This window comes from Natrix helvetica (genome assembly GCF_964273705.1).
Source record: "Natrix helvetica genome assembly, chromosome: 7".
Classification (NCBI taxonomy): Eukaryota; Metazoa; Chordata; class Lepidosauria; order Squamata; family Natricidae; genus Natrix; species Natrix helvetica.
In genome coordinates, this window is record NC_138558.1 from 5099739 (window position 1) to 5118187 (window position 18449).

At 42.9% G+C, this 18449-nt stretch overlaps 1 long non-coding RNA gene across 1 annotated transcript in view; it reads left to right on the plus strand.

The window, feature by feature from the left end:
• Window positions 1-7007, plus strand: part of LOC309395861 — a 43591-nt gene extending 36584 nt beyond the window's left edge. The window contains exons 2-3 of the long non-coding RNA XR_014175996.1: window positions 6776-6828; window positions 6913-7007. This is a non-coding gene — a long non-coding RNA (uncharacterized lncRNA). The remainder of the gene's footprint in view (window positions 1-6775; window positions 6829-6912) is intronic.
• Window positions 7008-18449: the final 11442 nt, after the last annotated feature.

Sequence of the window (18449 nt, forward strand, 5' to 3'; positions counted from 1 at the left end):
TCCAAACAGTCAATTAGCAATACCGGTACTTCTGGAGTGGGGTCTGGCAGAATGTCAGGTAATGGGCAACGGCTGAGTGCGTTGCGTGTCCGAGAGTGGAGCCCGGTCGATGAATCAATTTGTATGAATACGCAGCCAGGAAAACAGTCCACCTGGTCATGCGTGGAGAAAGGGAGACCGGGGTGGGGCGGTTTCCCGCCAAAAGTCCCAACAACGGTTTGTGATCTGTAATTAGTTCAAAATCGCGGCCGTAGAGGTATTCGTGGAAACGCTTTACTCCAGCTACAGCAGCCAGCGCTTCCCTGTCCATTTGGCTGTAATTCCTTTCGGCCGATGAAAGAGTTCTGGAGTAGAAGGCGATGGGTGCTTCTTTTCCGTCGGGCATCCTGTGGCTGAGGACTGCTCCAACTCCGAAGGGTGATGCGTCGCAGGTCAATACCAGCGGTAGGGTCTGGCTGTATTGGACAAGCAGTGAGTCAGTGGTGAGCAGGCGCTTTACCCCGGCGAAAGCTGCAGCTTCGGATCGTCCCCATTTCCATGGTGCGTTCCTCTGGAGTAGACGGTGTAGTGGCTCAGCAACGGTCGCCTTTTGCCTCAGAAAAACGCTGTAGAAGTTAAGTAATCCGAGGAAGGCCTGCAACTCGGTCTGATTTCGTGGTGTGGGGGCGTCCTGGATCGCCTTAATTTTCTTTGAAGTGGGGTGTATTCCCTGACCATCGATTCTATAACCCAGGAATTCTACGCTAGGCACGTTAATTTGGCATTTTTCCTTTTTAAGGCGGAGACCCTTTTCTCTGATTCTGGCCAAAACAATTCTGACTCTTATTTAATTGCTCCTCGTTTGCAGCGGACACCAAGATGTCGTCAAAATAGGGGACGACTCCCGGTATCCCTTGCAAAAGTCGTTCCATGACGCTCTGGAACAATCCTGGGGCAATGCTCACGCCGAATTGTAGCCGGTTGCATTTGAATGCTCCTCTATGCGTCACTATAGTTTGGGCCTCCGCTGTGGCGCTATCAACTGGCAGTTGCTGGTAAGCTTGTGCCATGTCTAACTTAGCAAATACCTTTCCTGGCCCCAACGAGTGCAATAAGTGCTGTACTACAGGCACAGGATATGCGCTCTGTTGTAGCGCGACATTAATTGTGCATTTATAGTCCGCGCAGATGCGGACTGATCCGTCTGGTTTGACTGGGGTCACGATGGGTGTTTCCCAGCGCACGTGATCTACCGGCTCAAGGATTCCTTGCTCCACTAACTTATCTATTTCCTTATCTATTTTTGGGCAGAGTGCAAAAGGCACTCGTCTCGGTTTAAGTCGGATTGGCGCCACTTTGGGGTCTAAATTGAATGATATTGGTTTACCCACATACTTACCAAGACCGGGGCTGAACACATCCTCGAACTCCTTAAAAATCTGTTCAGCGCTGCTGTTTCTCACGGCGTTGATTCCGGTGACTTCTAACCCCAGGGCTTCAAACCAATCAAGCCCCAGAAGGTTCTGTAATGGTGCGCTGGCGATGGTCACGGGCAGCTGGGCTTCGATGTCCTTGAAACGGATGTGGAATGTGCCTTGGCCCACGATGGGGACTTGGTTCCCCTGGTAGTCTCGTAGCAGGACGTCTGGAGCGCGTAGTTGGCTCTTTCTGAGGCTAGGGATAGCCTGTTTCATGGATGCCCATGAAATAATCGTCAGGGTCGATCCTGTGTCAACTTCTAGCTCGCAGGGTGAGCCCTCCAAGAGGACTGTGACTCTCAGCCTTTTTGGCCGCTTAGGGCGGACCTGATGTATTGTGGTGAGATACGTTCGCAACTCCTCTCTCTGGGTCAACTCTATCTCATCGTCTACATCCTGAAAATACTTTCGTTGAGCGTCTTGATAGAACGCTCTTTCAGCTCTTTGTGTGTATTCTCTCTGGGGATACGCTCGCTCAGCTCCTTGTGAGTAATCTCTCTGGGGATACGCTCGCTCAGCTCTTTGGGAATTTTCTCTCTGGGTATACACTTGTGGATTTCTCTCTGGGCGCCCTTTCTGATTTCGCCAAGCCCCTGGGTTGGGCTTCTGTTGGTGGTACATGGGTGGCTGCCATGAGGCAGGGACTCCGCTCCGGCACACTCGTGCGATGTGCCCAAGTTTGTTGCAGTGCGAACAAACAACGTTCCTGAACCTACAAGTAGACCTGGGGTGATTCCCTCCGCAACTTGCACAGGGCGGCAAGCGGGATCCGGGTCTCCCCCCAGGCCTCATGTGACTGCTCCGCATCAGGTGACTGTCCTCGAACTCGGGATCCTCGTAGGCGGGGCTTGTGTCCTCGTAGTGAACTTTGGTGTGTCTTGGCGCTGGCTGGTCAGTGTTGAACCCGCGTTGAATTGTCTCCGCTGATCTGTCTGCTGCTTCTGAAGCTCTTGACTCCTCGAGTACAATCTGTAGGCTTAAATTGGTTTTTGCTAACAGCCGCTTTTGTAGGGAAATGTCTCTCAGCCCGCTAACGAGTCGATCCATAATCTGCTCATCCCGGTCTCTGAATCCACAATGTGTGGCTGCTTTACGTAGGGCTGCAACATATTGGTTGATAGATTCTCCCGCCTTCTGGTTCCTCGTGTTGAACGCTTGGCGGCAAACATGGCGGGAAGGTTTTGGCGCGTAATGAGTCTGTAGAGCCTGTTGCAACGTCGCCCATGATACTGCCTGTATTGGAGTAGGCGCGGTGAGGTCTCTGGCCGTATTGAAGACTTCCTTTCCGCAGTAGCCGAGGAAAATGTTTTTCTTCCTTGCGTCGGTGATCCCCGTGTATTCGTTCGCTTCGAGGAAACACTCGAAACGAATCATGAAGGCTTCCCATTCGTCGTTTTCTGGGTCGAAAGGAGCGGGGGGAGCATGCATCGCCATCTTCTCTGTTTGAATTTGCCGCGCTGCGGTGATCTGATATGGCGGCCGGAATTTCTGCCGAATTCCTGGGCTGGATCAAATCCGGAGATTCTGGAGGTAGCGTTCTTCGTCCTATCTGCCTCTCGATCCCATCCTCGTCGCCAATGTTGGATCTGGGCAACGAGAGACAGACTGCGGACACGAAGTGACTTAACAGCTCTTTATTAATAGTAGTAGTGATCCAGCTTGCTCTGTGGTCGGAGGGTTCCCCTTTTATAGGGATCGGGTACACCCCTCGACCAATCAGAACGATACCTGTTTCCCGCTGTAGCAGCGGACCAGAGGGGAGACTTACTACGATATATGCTAATATCTAACACTTCCCCCCCCCCCTTGAGTTGGGAATTACTAGCACACATGTGCGAGGGGAACCTTTACCTTTACCTATACCTATATATATGTAAAATCTTGGAGCATACATGGCACATCAGTGACATCATGAGGTAAATCAAACAGCATGCAGAGCACACAGAAGAAAAATGCGGGAAAAAAGGGAAACTCCCCCTCCACACCCATTGCAACCAATCATAGCACAGATTGCCTCACGCAGAATCCAGCCCTCTCCAATCAATCAACTATAACTGTGTGTTCTGGCTCTACAATCTTACTGTTCCAGCTACTAAATTTAAAATATCTAAACAATATGCAAGCCAGTTCTTCAGTGTTGTCACAATGCCAGCATACAAAAAAAAGGGGGCTTCTGTAATTATATGGTTGCAAGCCAGGACTTTTATTATGGGTTCCCATGTATGGTACCATAACAAAAAGAAAAGAAAAGCTTAATATTCTTATTGTTACTTTTTTATAGCCTGGACCGGATAAAATTTGAAATAAAGACAATGAGTCTGACTGTTTTGCTTCCTTCCCCCTTGAATGGATTAATCTCAATTCCCGTCCAACCTTTTTTGGATGATTCTAGGCAATTTAAACCCAACTGCATCAGCCCAATTTAATAAAGGCATCTATTCAGAGAAACTTTATCCATCTCCCCTTAAAAAAATCTGGGGGAAAGAAAAAAAAAGACGCAAGTCTATTGATTTGAAAGAAATCCATCATGGATTTCAGGGAGAGCAAATTAAGATAATCTGCCAAAATGAATGGAAAGATTGGGTCCAATGAATTCAGCCTGTTATTGTCTTCAATTTTCTTCTGAAAAATGACCTTTAAAAGACATATTTGGAAAAAAAGGCTTTGACAAAAAGATGCATATGATAAATGCACTGAAGAGATATCTATTAGACATTTCTATTGTTTTATTGATTTATCTATAAAACACATAAACTACCCCTTTCCAGAAACTCTTGATATGCCAAAATCTAAATATGGAACAGAGGAGCAGTGCAAAAAACAACAACAACAACACATCAATCCTATAAATATAACAAAATATTAATGGCATAGATCTTTTCCCAGCTGCTTAATTATCAAAAATTAGCACTTCCAAACTTCCTCAAATACGAGGTGGTCTTATTCCTCTATGTCCTTCTTTTCTAGCTAGAGATTTTTGTGCTTCTCCAAAACTGTTTTTTAAATCTCAGTTACTTGAGTGTCCTTTATGCAATTCCGCTAAATTAGCATTTCTTCCCAGTGGCCGTTTTAGTATAATTCAATTACCAAGGAATGTGGCACCAGAGACACAGCTGGAAACCGCAATTGGTTATGTGACAAAACCGAGACTTGGAGGACACTACTTGTCCCATGTGCCTGGGGATCCAGAAGCCACGTGAGCTCCCAGCTATGACCGATGTCAGTAAAATATTACATAGAAGATTCATAAAGGTACACAAATCCTTTCAGAAGAAGTTGCTGCAGATCAGAATGAATACGGGTAGTCTTGCAAGGAAAGGAAACGAGAGGGAAGGGAAGGGAGGGAAGGAAGGAAAGGAAAGGAAGAAAAGAGAAAGGGAGGGAAGGAAAGGAAAGGAAGAAAAAAGAAAGGAAAGGAGGAAAAGAAAGAGAGGAAAAGTCGAGGACTACCTGTAATTGTGAGACTCTGTGCTTTCTCAACTGTTCTGCCTCCATTCGGATTATTATTATTTTGTATTTCACAGTTAGTCAACGCAAAAGACTTTGGGCAGGCAGGTTACAACATGATAGCATTGAGAGTGTAACAACAGGAATAAAACCAAATGATACATTTCAAAAACTCACCCTAATCATAAATCAATTCTCTGCCAAGATAGGTGCTAGTACAATTTAATTGAGATTGAAAGTCCAGGAAAATACTGTTGTATTGAACTGTATTTACTAAAAGGCACAGGGAAGGACTTTATACACTTCAGGGGGTGAAAAGTTCCAAAATGGCAGATTGCCACAGATTTTTAAAATGAGAATCTGAACCAATTAATCCCCATTGAGAAGCAGAATTTCCACAAAAGAGTGAAAAAAACAAGGCATGTCTGTGGGGACCATCGAATCATCATCATCTTCTTCTTCTTCTTCTTCTTCTTCTTCTTCTTCTTCTTCTTCTTCTTCTTCTTCTTCTTCTTCTTCTTCTTCTTCTTCTTCTCCTCCTCCTCCTCCTCCTTCTCCTTCTCCTTCCTCTTCTCCTTCTCCTTCTCCTTCTCCTTCTCCTTCTCCTTCTTCTAAAAAAGTCTGTCTATATGTATGTTCCAGCATAACTCTGAAGCGCCTCGAGCAATTTCAACCAAATGTACACAAATGACTTACCTTCTGGAAACAAATACTGGGGTGGTGGTAAGACATCCCTGTGTGTGTGTGTGTTTCAGCATAACTCTGGAATGCCTGGGCTGTTCAGCAGAGCAAGTGCGGCATCCTAAAGTGGCAATTGTTTGTGATATCATGGGAGGGGGAAGGGAGAGCCTGGGCCATTAAGGAGAGCTAGATGGATTTGGGGCAAAGTGCCAGGATCATAGATTTGGGGCAAAGTGCCAGGGAAAGAAGAGTGCATGGGAGGGGGAAGGGAGAAGGCAGGGATGATGGGCATGGGAGTAGGGGGAAGAAAGGCCCCTGTCAGACAAACGCTTCAACGTCTATAAATATCCAGCCGGGTTATCAGCTAGTTTAGAATATAGAATAACAAAGTTAGAAGGGACCTTGGAGGTCTTCTAGTCCAACTCCCTGCTTAGGCAGGAAACCCTACACCTCCACAGGGTGTATCCCCATAGCTTCATTTCCATATTTTGATAGCTTGGTGTAGGGGTTAATTTGCGGGCCTAGAAACCAGGAGATGATGAGTTCTAGTTCTACCTTGGATGTGAATACTGGCTGGGATGACTTTGGGCCATTCCCATCAAGCCACCGATTGCATGCAAATGTTAATAACAGCAATTTTCCCTTTTAATGATCTCATTATGATAAAAGATCATTATAACCTCAATAGGTTAGGTTATCAATAGGTTATCAATAGGATTATTCTAGTAGCAGTTGTTATTACTTTTACAATAATCTTAATAATTCTAACATTGCTCTTATTAAGGGTCAGGCAAAACGGTGAGTCTCGTGTGCAACTAATACAGATTTAAATATCTATTTCTTCTCTTATATAAGATGGAGAAATATAACGGGTTAATTTTTTTATTTTATTTTTTTTGCAAAATTGCAAAGAACACCCCGTGGAGCCACAAGACTCCATAAAAGTGAACAAGATAGAAAAATAAAACTAATTAATACATATGCGTGACACTAAAGGCAAGGAAGATCCTTCTTAAGCTGGATCAAAAATTTGGTCCCCGGGGGCTCTTTTGTGTGAGGTGCAGCTGCTTCTGTGTTGTGTTGCTTTTGTGTTGTTTTTGTGTTAAAACTAGTTTTTGTGTTTTGTGTGCTTTTGTATTGCTTCCATCACTGATCCTCAGCCATCAAAGCTCTTTTTCTTCCTTTTGCAGTAGCAGCCTTTACCAGCAAAGATGAAAAGGCAACAAACTTTTATTGCTCTTATGTAAGTATTCTTACATAAGTATTCTTCCTAATTCTTATTTAAGTATTAAATGCACGAAATAATTGGTATATTTTCTTTTTGTAGGTCATAAGGGCAAAGAAGCGATGTTGACTTGGCCACGCCCATCCAGCCACATAACTGCCAAGCCACGCCCCACCAAGCCACACCCATGGAACCGGTAGGGAAATTTTTTTAGATTTCACCACTGCCCCAGGTGGGAAAACACTTTCTTTAGAAAATGATTTAGCATTTTAATACTATTGTATTGTGCACTTGATTATTGTACATTTCTCTGCGTTGGAAAGCAGGAAGGCAATTTATTGGGTGATTTCTACACGGTGCTTCCTCAAGTCTGCAAGAGAATTTGTGGCATGAGCCCGGAAGGCACTTTTTAATTCTAATTTATAAGGATGTGAACCTGCTTAATGCTGTATTAACACACTCACAGACAGAGAGGCTCTCCAAGGCAGGATCGGTAACAAGTGGTTTCCGATGAAGTAAAAGGATTTAGAACAAATAATGCAATAAAAGGCTCTAAATGTAACGTGCTTAAGGTTTTGGCGCCTCAAAAGTGATTCTCTCAAAATAGCTTTTGAGTGAACCAGGTCTGAAAATTGCAAGGCGAGTTTAAGGAAAAAGCCAGGAGATATAAATGGGTTTTAAGCTGGTGATAAAAATTTGAAAGTACTTAGCAGAGGAAAGAACAAATCCTTAATATTAACAAATTAATACCCTCCCTCCCTTCCTTCCTCCTTCCCTTCTCTCTCCCTCCCTTCCTTCCCTCCCCCTCCCTCCCTCTCCTCCCTTGATTTCTTCCTTCCCTCCTCCCTCCCTCTCCTTCCTTCCTTCCCTACCTCTCCTCCCTCCCTCCTTCCTTCCCTCCCTCTCCTTCCTTCCCTTCTCCCTCCCTCCCTCCCACTCCTCCCTCCCTCTCCTTCCTTCTCCCTTCCCTCTATGTCCTTCCTTCCTGTCCTTCCTTCCTTTTCTTCCTCTCTCCTTCCCTCTTTCTTTCTTTCCTTCTCTCCCTCCCTCCCCCTCCCTCTTTCTCTCCCTCCCTTCTTTCTACCTTTAACTTCATCTTCCTTCACCCAAAAATGAATTGCAATCAAACTGTTATTGCGCCGCGATGGCACAGTGGTTAGAGTGCAGTACTGCAGGCTACTTCTGCTGGCTGCTTGCTGCCATCAATTTGGCAGTTCAAATCTCCTCAGGCTCAAGGTTGACTCAGCCCTCCATTCTTCCGAGATGGGTCAAATGAGGACCCAGATTGTTGTGGGAAGAGGCTGACTCTGTAAACCACTTAGAGAGGGCTGTAAAAGCACTGTAAAGCGGTATATGCATCTAAGGGCTATCGCTATTGCAATTTATCTTTAATTATGCTTATGTATATGAAAAAGAAGACATTCAAACAAAGCTCCCTCTAGTCTGCAATGGACAAACCAACCGTGAATTCCCCACCATGCTAGTCTTCACAATCGTTTTTCAGTCTTCAGGGCAGAGATGCCAGGGCGGAGCTGAAGGAAAATTAGAAATCTATTGAAGAGCAAGTGGGATTTTGGTATCAGGTCCAAAACAGATTTGGAAATGAGGGGGGGGGAATGCTTAAGTTTTGTGCCTGTTTTTCATCCGACTGCATATTTCCCATAACACAACCAGCACAGAAGAATTGAACACGGTGGAAGTGTTCCCTCCAGATTCCTCCTTCTGTTGTGAGCTGTTATGTCTCTTTAAATGTCCCCTCCTAGAATTTGCAATGGGGTAAGCTACAAAGCCCATCTCCCTGCAGAAATCTCCGGATTTGCTCAAATCTGCCACATCTAAGTCCTGAAATATCAACAGCATCTTGCGCTGGCTCTCCCATCGGGATCTCGTTAATCCCCAAAGGACATGTCATCTCGTATCATCTGCACCTTGGATGCTGAAGTGACATTTCCAATGGAGGCTGACTAAATATCAGTGTGTGACGTACGTGGGAAAGGCACCAAAGGTGGCAGCCAGGAGCAGCCCGAACAATTTGCAAATATTCTCAGAAGAAAGCAAAAAGGGGAAGAAATATTTTTCTAACCTCCCCCCCCCCCCCCCGAAAAAAAACAACAACAACCATATGAGCTCAGCAATGTTCTGGCTTTGCAATTGTGTTTTGGAATCTCCGACTCGAGAGGAAAGGGATTGTAGATTTTTAAATTTTTATTTAGTTTGTCCAACATGTACAAGATAGCAGGTATAAGTCTAAACATGGACATGAACACAGGAAATGGGGACGAATAAATGGGGACAGTAGGACAGAGACGGTAGGCATGTTGGTGCACTTATGCAAGCCCCCTTTACGGACCTCTTAGGAATGCGGTGAGGTCCACAGTAGACAGTTTGAGGTCGAAGCTATGCGGGGGGGGGGGTTGAGGATGTAACAACGGAGTCAGGTAGAGCACTCCAGGTGTTGACGACTCTGTTGTTGAAGTCATATTTTCTGCAATCAAGTTTGGAGAGATGAATCTTGAGTTTGTATCTATTCTTTGCCCGTATATTATTGCAGTTGAAGCTGACGTAGTCGTTGACAGGTAGGACATTGTAGCAGACAATTTTGTGTACTATGCTTAGGTCAGACCGCAGGTGATGCATTTCCAGATTATCCAAGACCAAAATTTCGAGCCTGGTGGCATAAGAGATTCTATTGTGAGCAGCGGAATGGAGGACTCTTTTTGTGAAATACCTCTGGACTTGACCGATTGTATTAATGTCCGATATACAGTGTGGATTCCAGGCAGACGAGCTGTATCTGAGGATTGGTCTGGCAAAGGTTTTGTATGCCCTAGTTTGCAGTACAATATTACTGGAGAAGAAGCTTTGCAAAATTAGGTTAACAACTCTTAATGCCTTTGGCAATGCTGTTACAGTGAGCTCTGGGTTGTGATGTGGTGCGTGGCATGTAGGAACACAGTTTGAAAAATGTGGGGTGAGAATTGAACCTGGTATTGTGAGAGGAATCGAGGATTGTCGATTGGATTAGTCAATCTATTTCGTTCTCTCTGGTGTTTGGAGAAAGGTCAGCCTGCTCTGGTTGTGCAAGGCTGTTCCTGAGAGGACCTTGGCCACCTTGGAGAACTTTAGTTCTTCTGAAAAGCGTCAGGTTTCTTCAGTGTTGGGATTCAATTTTTTATACTACCAGTTCTGTGGGTGTCGCTTGGTGGGTATTGCTTGGTGGACATGGCAGGGGAAGGATACTGCAAAATCGCCATTCCCTCCTGATCAGCTGGGACTCGGGAGGCAGAGAATAGATGGGGGTGGGGCCAGTCATAGGTGGTATTTACCAGTTCTCCCAACTACTCAAAATTTCTGCTACCGGTTCTCCAGAACTGGTCAGAACCTGTTGAATACCCACCTCTGAGTTACTTAAGAAGGACTTTCGTACAGATTTGGGGTTGAGAATTATGCCAGAACAGGCAAGCAGACAGGAAGAAGGAAGGAAGAAATAGAAAGAAGAAAGGGAGAAAGGGAAGAGTGAAAGGAGGGAGGGAGAGAGGAGGGAGGAAGGAATAGAAAGAAGGGAGGGAGAGGGAATGAAGGAAAGAGCGAGGGAGGAAGAGGAAAGGAAGGACAGAATAGAAAGAATAAAGAGAGGAAGGGAAGAGGAAGGGAAGGTAGGTAGGTATAGAAATAAGAAAGGGAGGAAGGGAAGAGTGAAGGGACGGAGGGAGGAGGGAGGGAGGAAAAGAAAGAAGGGGGAGAAGAAAGGAAGGAAAGAAGGAAGGGAGGGAAAGAAAAAAAGGTGGAGGGAGGGCGGTAAGAGGAAGGAATAGAAATAATAAAGAGAGAAAGAGAAGAGGAAGAGAAGGAAGGTAGGTATAGAAATAAGAAAGGGAGGAAGGGAAGTAGAGGAGAGAGGGAGAAAGAAAAAATAGAAAGAAGAAAGGGAGGGAGGGAGGAAAAGAGGAAAGAGGAATGGAAGAGGAATAGAAAGAAAAAGAGAGCAAAAAAGGATTAGAGGGAAGGAATAAAGGAAGGAAATCAGAAAAAAAGGGGAAAAAACCTTGACTCAGGGAAGATAACAAAGTATAAGAGATAATGGCATGAATACAAGCATGGGGAACATCTACTCTTCCTTCAATTGAACTTGGGTCCTGATGACCTGACCACCATCTCTTCCACCGATGGCTCTGCACCAGTCTAAGAAAGTTGAAAGGAACTCCAAATCTGAACGTGGCTAATTAGGTAGATCTGTATTAGAGTCGTCTAAAAAGTATAAAAGAAGGCCTTATGTTTTAGGGATGAGCAAGCCATTAGTCGGTCCATAAATTGGGAAACTCATCAAGATTAAAAGATTTAGAGGCCAAAACCCACCAGACATTGTATGAAGTCCCTTCAAGTAAACCACAATTTCCTGTGCCATTGCACAAACCAGCTGTGACGACGGGGAATTGTAATGCAGACAGATTCCTCTCATCTGTCATAGGAGCAACCAAGAGGAATAATTGGATTTATTCCTATTAGAAAACAAGGGCAACTCCCAAATATCCTGAATCGAGGCTTAGAGAGAATTCAAAGACCATCATTTTCATTAAATTCAAAATACGATCCTGTCCTTCCCCAGATTGGCCACATGACCGAGAAATTCCTGAAGAATGATTGATGTTCCTCACAGCTAGAAGAAGCTCCAGATTCCTGTTTCAGGAATTTATTCCACAGCTTAAACGGATGAAACTGCTTAGGGATGGCCCAAGAAATCCTTACTAGAGAAAGAGAAAGATCAAATCAAATAAAAGTGGCAATATTTTAAATATGGATCTGGACCAGCTGTCTTCTGGTCCTTGGGAAGGACCTACTGGAGCAGGGGGTGTGCCATTGACCTCTTCTGGAAGAAAGACTACAAGAACTTCATGGCCAATATTGACCTAGCTAAATATATTTGAGCATCAATGGATGGGTAAAACTATGACTTAAGCCAGCCTTCTCCAAATTTCTGATCTCTAGATGTGTTGCATGTTAGGCTTCCCAAAATCACCAAGCAGGCTCCTTCTCCTGACAAAACCCCTTTTTATGATGCTCATGCCAATTCCTCTCCTTCACATCCAGCAAAGTCCCAGCAAACAGTCTTTCAAGGGAGAATTTACAACCACAGACCTTATCAGGCTTGGAGAGCTGCCAGGTCAATATCTTCCAAATGCTGTACAAGGAAATACTTGGCAAGGAGTCTCTGAGAATCACAAACAAATCTTCACACTAATTAAGCGAACTAATTGTCTCCTGTAAACTCTCCTCCCCTTTCGCTCCTCTTCATTCCCTAAGGGAGGGGGCATTCACCGTCCACCTGTGGCTTTAATCCCCAGTCGGCCTTTGTTCCTTAACTGTTCCCTTCTCCTGGCAGCTCTGCACATGTGGACATTGGGAACAGGCTCCAGCTGTTCTTCTGCCCCAGTGATCTCCAACTCCGAAGGCAGCTGATAAATGGCATACGCCCTTGGCCCCCTCTCTGCCTCCGACACAGAGCCCTCATCAGAGTCTTCCCCAGACTCCAGGACTGCCCCATGTTCCTCCTCAACCTCCTCACTGTCTGAGTCTGGTGGGACACAATGCATGTCAACTCCAGAATCTCCATTGCTGTTCCTGCTAAGGTTTCTGGGAATTGAAGTCCCAAAATTCTGGAAGATACCAATTTGGCGGGGTGAAATTTCAGGATCTGGGACTTTTTACAGTGCCTTGTAACTTGGAGTGGTCATTAAGGACCCCCTTGGCTTTCAACCACAATTGAGCCCAACATTTATGTTGCTATGTGAGACATTTCTTAAGTGAGCTCTTAGCCTCATTTTATGACCTTTCCTGTCACAGTTGTTAAGTGAATCACTGTAGTTGTGTTAATTTAGTAACGTGGTTGTTAAGTGAGTCTGGCTTCCCCATTGACTTTGCTTGTCAGAAAGTTGCAATAGGGGATCACGGGACACTGCGACCGTCATAAATACAAGCCAGTTGCCAAGCATCTGAATTTTGATCACATGATCATAGGGATGCTACAACGGTTGTAAGTGTGGAAAAATGACCCTAAGTCCCTTTTTTTCAATGATGTTGTAACTTTGAACGCTCACTAAACAAAACTGCTGTAGGTTGAGGACTTCCTGTTGCTTTTACTTGTTTGTAACCCACCTAGACATCAGCAGGATAGAAACAGAATCTCCTTATTTCCAGGTTGAATCTCTCCTTGGTCAGTTTCCATCCATTATTCCTCGTCTGGCCTTAAGGTGCTTTGGAGAATAGCTTGACCCCTTCCTCTCTGTGGCAGCCCTTCCATATGGGAACCCTGCTATCATGTCTCCCCTGGTCTTTCTCTTCACTAGACTAGCCATGCCCAGTTCCTGCAACCGTTCTTTGTATGCTTTAGCCTCCCGTCTATTTAATAACAAATAAAATAAATAAACTTGGGGGTAGGTTGATTGAAATTATTACTGAAACATGTTAGAATGGAGCTGCACTCCAACTGATGTACTTGCGAATTTAACTTGAATTCCCTCTAGGTGCACTAGATTTTGAAGAGGCAACTGGTACAATGATACTCTTATCACCACGGGAATTTTATGGCTGGGGGGGGGAGATAGAAAAAGCTCGGAGTGTTGCTAAGGGCAACTGCACAATCCTGATCTACACACTATTATGTGGAGAGGGTTGCAAGTGAGGTCCTGAAGACTTCCTGCCAGTAGAAAAACTAACATCTGGCATAGAAAGTGGAGCAAACTGTGAGAAGGTTTTAAATCAGACAGATTTGTCCAGTGCTCGGATTATACTTCCAGTACCAAGAGCCTCTTAAAATGGAAAGGCTGGGCAGATAAAATTCACAGAAGTCCACTCTGTGACTGAAGCTTTCATCTGGTTTCCTTCCTTCCTTCCTTCCTTCCTTCCTTCCTTCCTTCCTTCCTTCCTTCCTTCCTTCCTTCCTTCCTTCCTTCCTTCCCTGCCTTTTAGGTGGTAAACGTATCCAACACACGCTCCTTCTCCTTCCCCTCCATAACAACCACCTTGTGAGGTAGGTTGGGCTGAAAGAGAGATTAACTGGGCCACCTGCCAGTTTTATGCCTAAAGAGGAACTAGAACTCGCCGTCTCCTGGTGTTTGGCCAAAACTCACCCAGCTGGCTTTGATGCTGAAGTCGGGACTAGAACTCACCATCCCCTGGTGATTGGCCCCAGGTCACCCTGTTGGCATTCATTCCTAAGGTGGGACTAGAACTCACCATCTCCTGGTGATTGGCCCAAAGTCACCCAGCCAAATTTCATTCTTAAAGCGGGATTGGAACTCATTGTCTCCTGGTGATTGGCCCCAAGTCACCCAGTCGACATTCTTTCTTAAAGCAGGACTAGAACTCACTGTCTCCTGGTGATTGGCCCAAAGAGCCAGCTGGCCTTCATGTTTAATGTGAGACTTGAACTCACCATCCCTTTGTGATTGGTCAAAGGCAGCCAACTGGCTTTCATGCCTAAGACAGGACTAGAACTCACAATCTCCTTGTTTCTAACCTAATGCCTTAATTGCTTTTCACAACTGGTTCTCCTATGACTCTTCTATTTCTCATATATATGTATTTCTGGTGGCAACTACAAAGACATCATATACACATCATGGCCATTGTTAAACAACGGAGGCAATGATATGTGTACCCATAGTACTGTTGGAAGACATGTCATTCTGGGTTGAGCTCCAAGTGGGGGAAAAGACACTGACTGGATTCATGGAAGTTGCTTGAAAGAAGGTTGAGCTGTCAACTGGGTGATGATGCAATGAAAGGGCTTTGGGATTCCTATTATGAAGGAGGTAGATCTTTGTTATGTAGAATAGAATGGCTCAGGCCTTAATGGCCCATTGACAAAGGTGGGGGAGAGCAGGAAGCTGAAGGGAGCTGCTTTGTCTTTAAAACACGTTTCTCCTTTTCTCATGCAGGGAAATATAATACTCCGCCCCCTTACCATTGCCCCAAAATATTCCACCTCTCTAGGAGAGGTGAAATAACTTCCCACAGTACACAGCAGAGGTGGGTTGATCCCAGTTCAGCCCAGATCAGACGAACCAGTAGTGGTGGTGCCAAGAGGCTCCACCCACCTGCCCGGATGCTTCTGTGCATGCATTCTGAGCATGCGTGAGCACGAGCGAACCGGTAGCGCTGGGATTTGCAAACCCACCTCTGCTACACAATGTGTACAACTTGCATTGTTTGCTTAATGCTCACATGATCGATGTGAAGTTATACTCTCCTTGCCATTTCCAGGGATGCTAAGTGGCTGGAGTTGGTTATATTTTAAACATTTTTAAATTTACAATCTCGGAAGACCAAACTTTGCTTGATACACTCACTCCATCAATAATATTTATTCGGCCAAAGACCAGCAAATTTGAAAAGAGCAAAAAGAGAGCAAATCAATAAAATAATAGATGAACAACTAACAAAATAAATTATATTATAACAGTTTAACAGTCACTCCTGTATTACTATGTTAATGCAGTTTCCCGGGTGATATAAATTTAAAACATTAATAGGTATTAAATAAAAACCATATATCCCCTAACAATTTATTAGTTGAGGTATCAAACAAAAAATAATATTTAAAGGTACTGACATCTTTAACCAATTACATCTTATTTTCATCAGAGAAGCAGAAAATTTAGCTACTCTGCACATAATGAATAATTTTAAATCCTGAAGGGTGTGCATGTGTGTGTGTTTATATTTATATATATTTATTTATAATTTATCTGACCTCCCAGAAAATGTATCTATTAAGGGCACAGTGTAGATTGATCTAATGTCTCTATAGCATTTACAACATAACAACATGTGTGAGATTATTTTTACTTCCTCATCACCCCACAGACAAATACACTCCGTTGTACAGATTTATTTTTACTATATCTGCCTTGAAGAAATTGAAGATTGAAGAAGGTTAAACCTGCTTCAGCAGAGCCCACAGGAGACAGATAAATAGATAGATGATATAGATAGATAGTTGGATAGTTGGATGGATGAATGATGGATGGATATGAAATAAATTGATAGATAGATGATAGATAGATAGATAGATAGATAGATAGATAGATAGATAGATAGATAGATAGATAGATAGATAGATAGATAGAGTTGGATAGTTGGATAGTTGGTTGGATGGATGGATGGATGGATGGATGGATGGATGGATAGATATGAAATAAATTAATAGATAGATAGATATGAAATAAATTAATAGATAGATGGATGGATGGATGGATGGATGGATGGATGGATAGATATTAGATAGATAGATAGATGATAGATAGATAGATAGATAGATAGATAGATAGATAGATAGATAGATAGATAGATGTGAAATAAATTAAGATAGGTAGATAGATAGATAGATGATAGATAGATAGATAGATAGATAGATAGATAGATAGATAGATAGATAGATAGATAGATAGATAGATGTGGATAGTTGGATGGATGAATGAATGGATGGATGGATGGATAGATATGAAATAAATTAATAGATAGATAGATATGAAATAAATTAATAGATAGATGGATGGATGGATGGATGGATGGATAGATATTAGATAGATAGATAGATGATAGATAGATAGATAGATAGATAGATAGATAGATAGATAGATAGATAGATGTGAAATAAATTAAGATAGGTAGATAGATAGATAGATGATAGATAGATAGATAGATAGATAGATAGATAGATAGATAGATAGATAGATAGATAGATGTGGATAGTTGGATGGATGAATGAATGGATGGATAGATATAAAATAAATGAATAGATAGATAGTTGGATGGATGGATGGATGGATAAATATAAGATAGATAGATAGATAGATAGATAGATAGATGATAGATAGATAGATAGATAGATAGATAGATAGATAGATAGATAGATAGATAGATAGATGTGAAATAAATTAAGATAGGTAGATAGATAGATAGATGATAGATAGATAGATAGATAGATAGATAGATAGATAGATAGATAGATAGATAGATGTGGATAGTTGGATGGATGAATGAATGGATGGATGGATGGATAGATATGAAATAAATTAATAGATAGATAGATATGAAATAAATTAATAGATAGATGGATGGATGGATGGATGGATGGATGGATAGATATTAGATAGATAGATAGATGATAGATAGATAGATAGATAGATAGATAGATAGATAGATAGATAGATAGATAGATAGATAGATAGATGTGAAATAAATTAAGATAGGTAGATAGATAGATAGATGATAGATAGATAGATAGATAGATAGATAGATAGATAGATAGATAGATAGATAGATAGATAGATAGATAGATGTGGATAGTTGGATGGATGAATGAATGGATGGATAGATATAAAATAAATGAATAGATAGATAGTTGGATGGATGGATGGATGGATAAATATAAGATAGATAGATAGATAGATAGATAGATGATAGATAGATAGATAGATAGATAGATAGATAGATAGATGATAGATAGATAGATAGATGATAGATAGATAGATAGATGATAGATAGATAGATAGAGATAGATAGATAGATAGATAGATGATAGATAGATAGATAGATAGATAGATAGATAGATAGATAGATAGATAGATAGAGATAGATAGATAGATAGAAAGATAGACAGATGAGATATAAGCTAGAGAGAGAGAGAGATATGAGACAGACAGATATAGATAGATAGAAAGATAATTAGAGAGACAGACAGATGGACAGACAGACAGACCTATCCTCTCTTCTCCTCTCCTATCCAGAGGTGGGTTGCTGCCAGCTTAGCCTGGTTCAGCCAAACGGATAGTGGAATTGAAGCCTGGGTCGCAGAACCGGCAGTGACCCAGGCCTGCCACGCCCCCGAACCGTTTCCCTTGCAGCTCCTTGGCCGCTGCCATTTTAGTGGCTGTGCATGCGCAATTCACTCTAAATTGTTCCCCGCATGCACGAAGAACAATTTACATCAAAGAGTGCACGTGCATGCAATGCACATCTGGTGCGCACAGTTTGCGAACCGGATGGCAGCAACCCACCCCTGATCCTATCCTACCCTACCCTATATTGCAAATATTGTAGTATTGTAAGGATTGCCAAAGTTGTAGGCTGGCTTTAAAGATGACACAGAATATTTCAGTCCAGGCTTTTGAAGGGGACAGGAACTTCCAAGCGTTCTCTTTCTTGAAAGAGGAAGCCTTATGACGGATTAATTAAATTTTGTGATTGAAGTTTCACCGATATTTCCAAATGGAACAGCCAGTATCCTCTGCCTTAAACATTCTGAAAGGACGACATAAAATATTAAAAACACGAATGAAATGCTATTTGCGGTTTGTAGTTTTTCCCAGGCAGGGATTTAAAAAGTGCGAGCAAAGTTTCCATCCTTTCAAAAATATCCTTTAATATTTCAACTTCCGTCTTATGCCACTAATATGCAGATACCATAAATGTGTCTTCATCTACGGTATCGAGCCAGCTCTGGCTGTCCTTGGGAGCCTGTTTCGAAGTGAGAATTGGACTTTGAAAAATCAGGATCAAAAGAGCATTCATGTCAGCGTTTCAAATAGCATCCAAAAGTAAATCAGAGTCCAAGGCAAAGTATTGCTCAAAGTTCC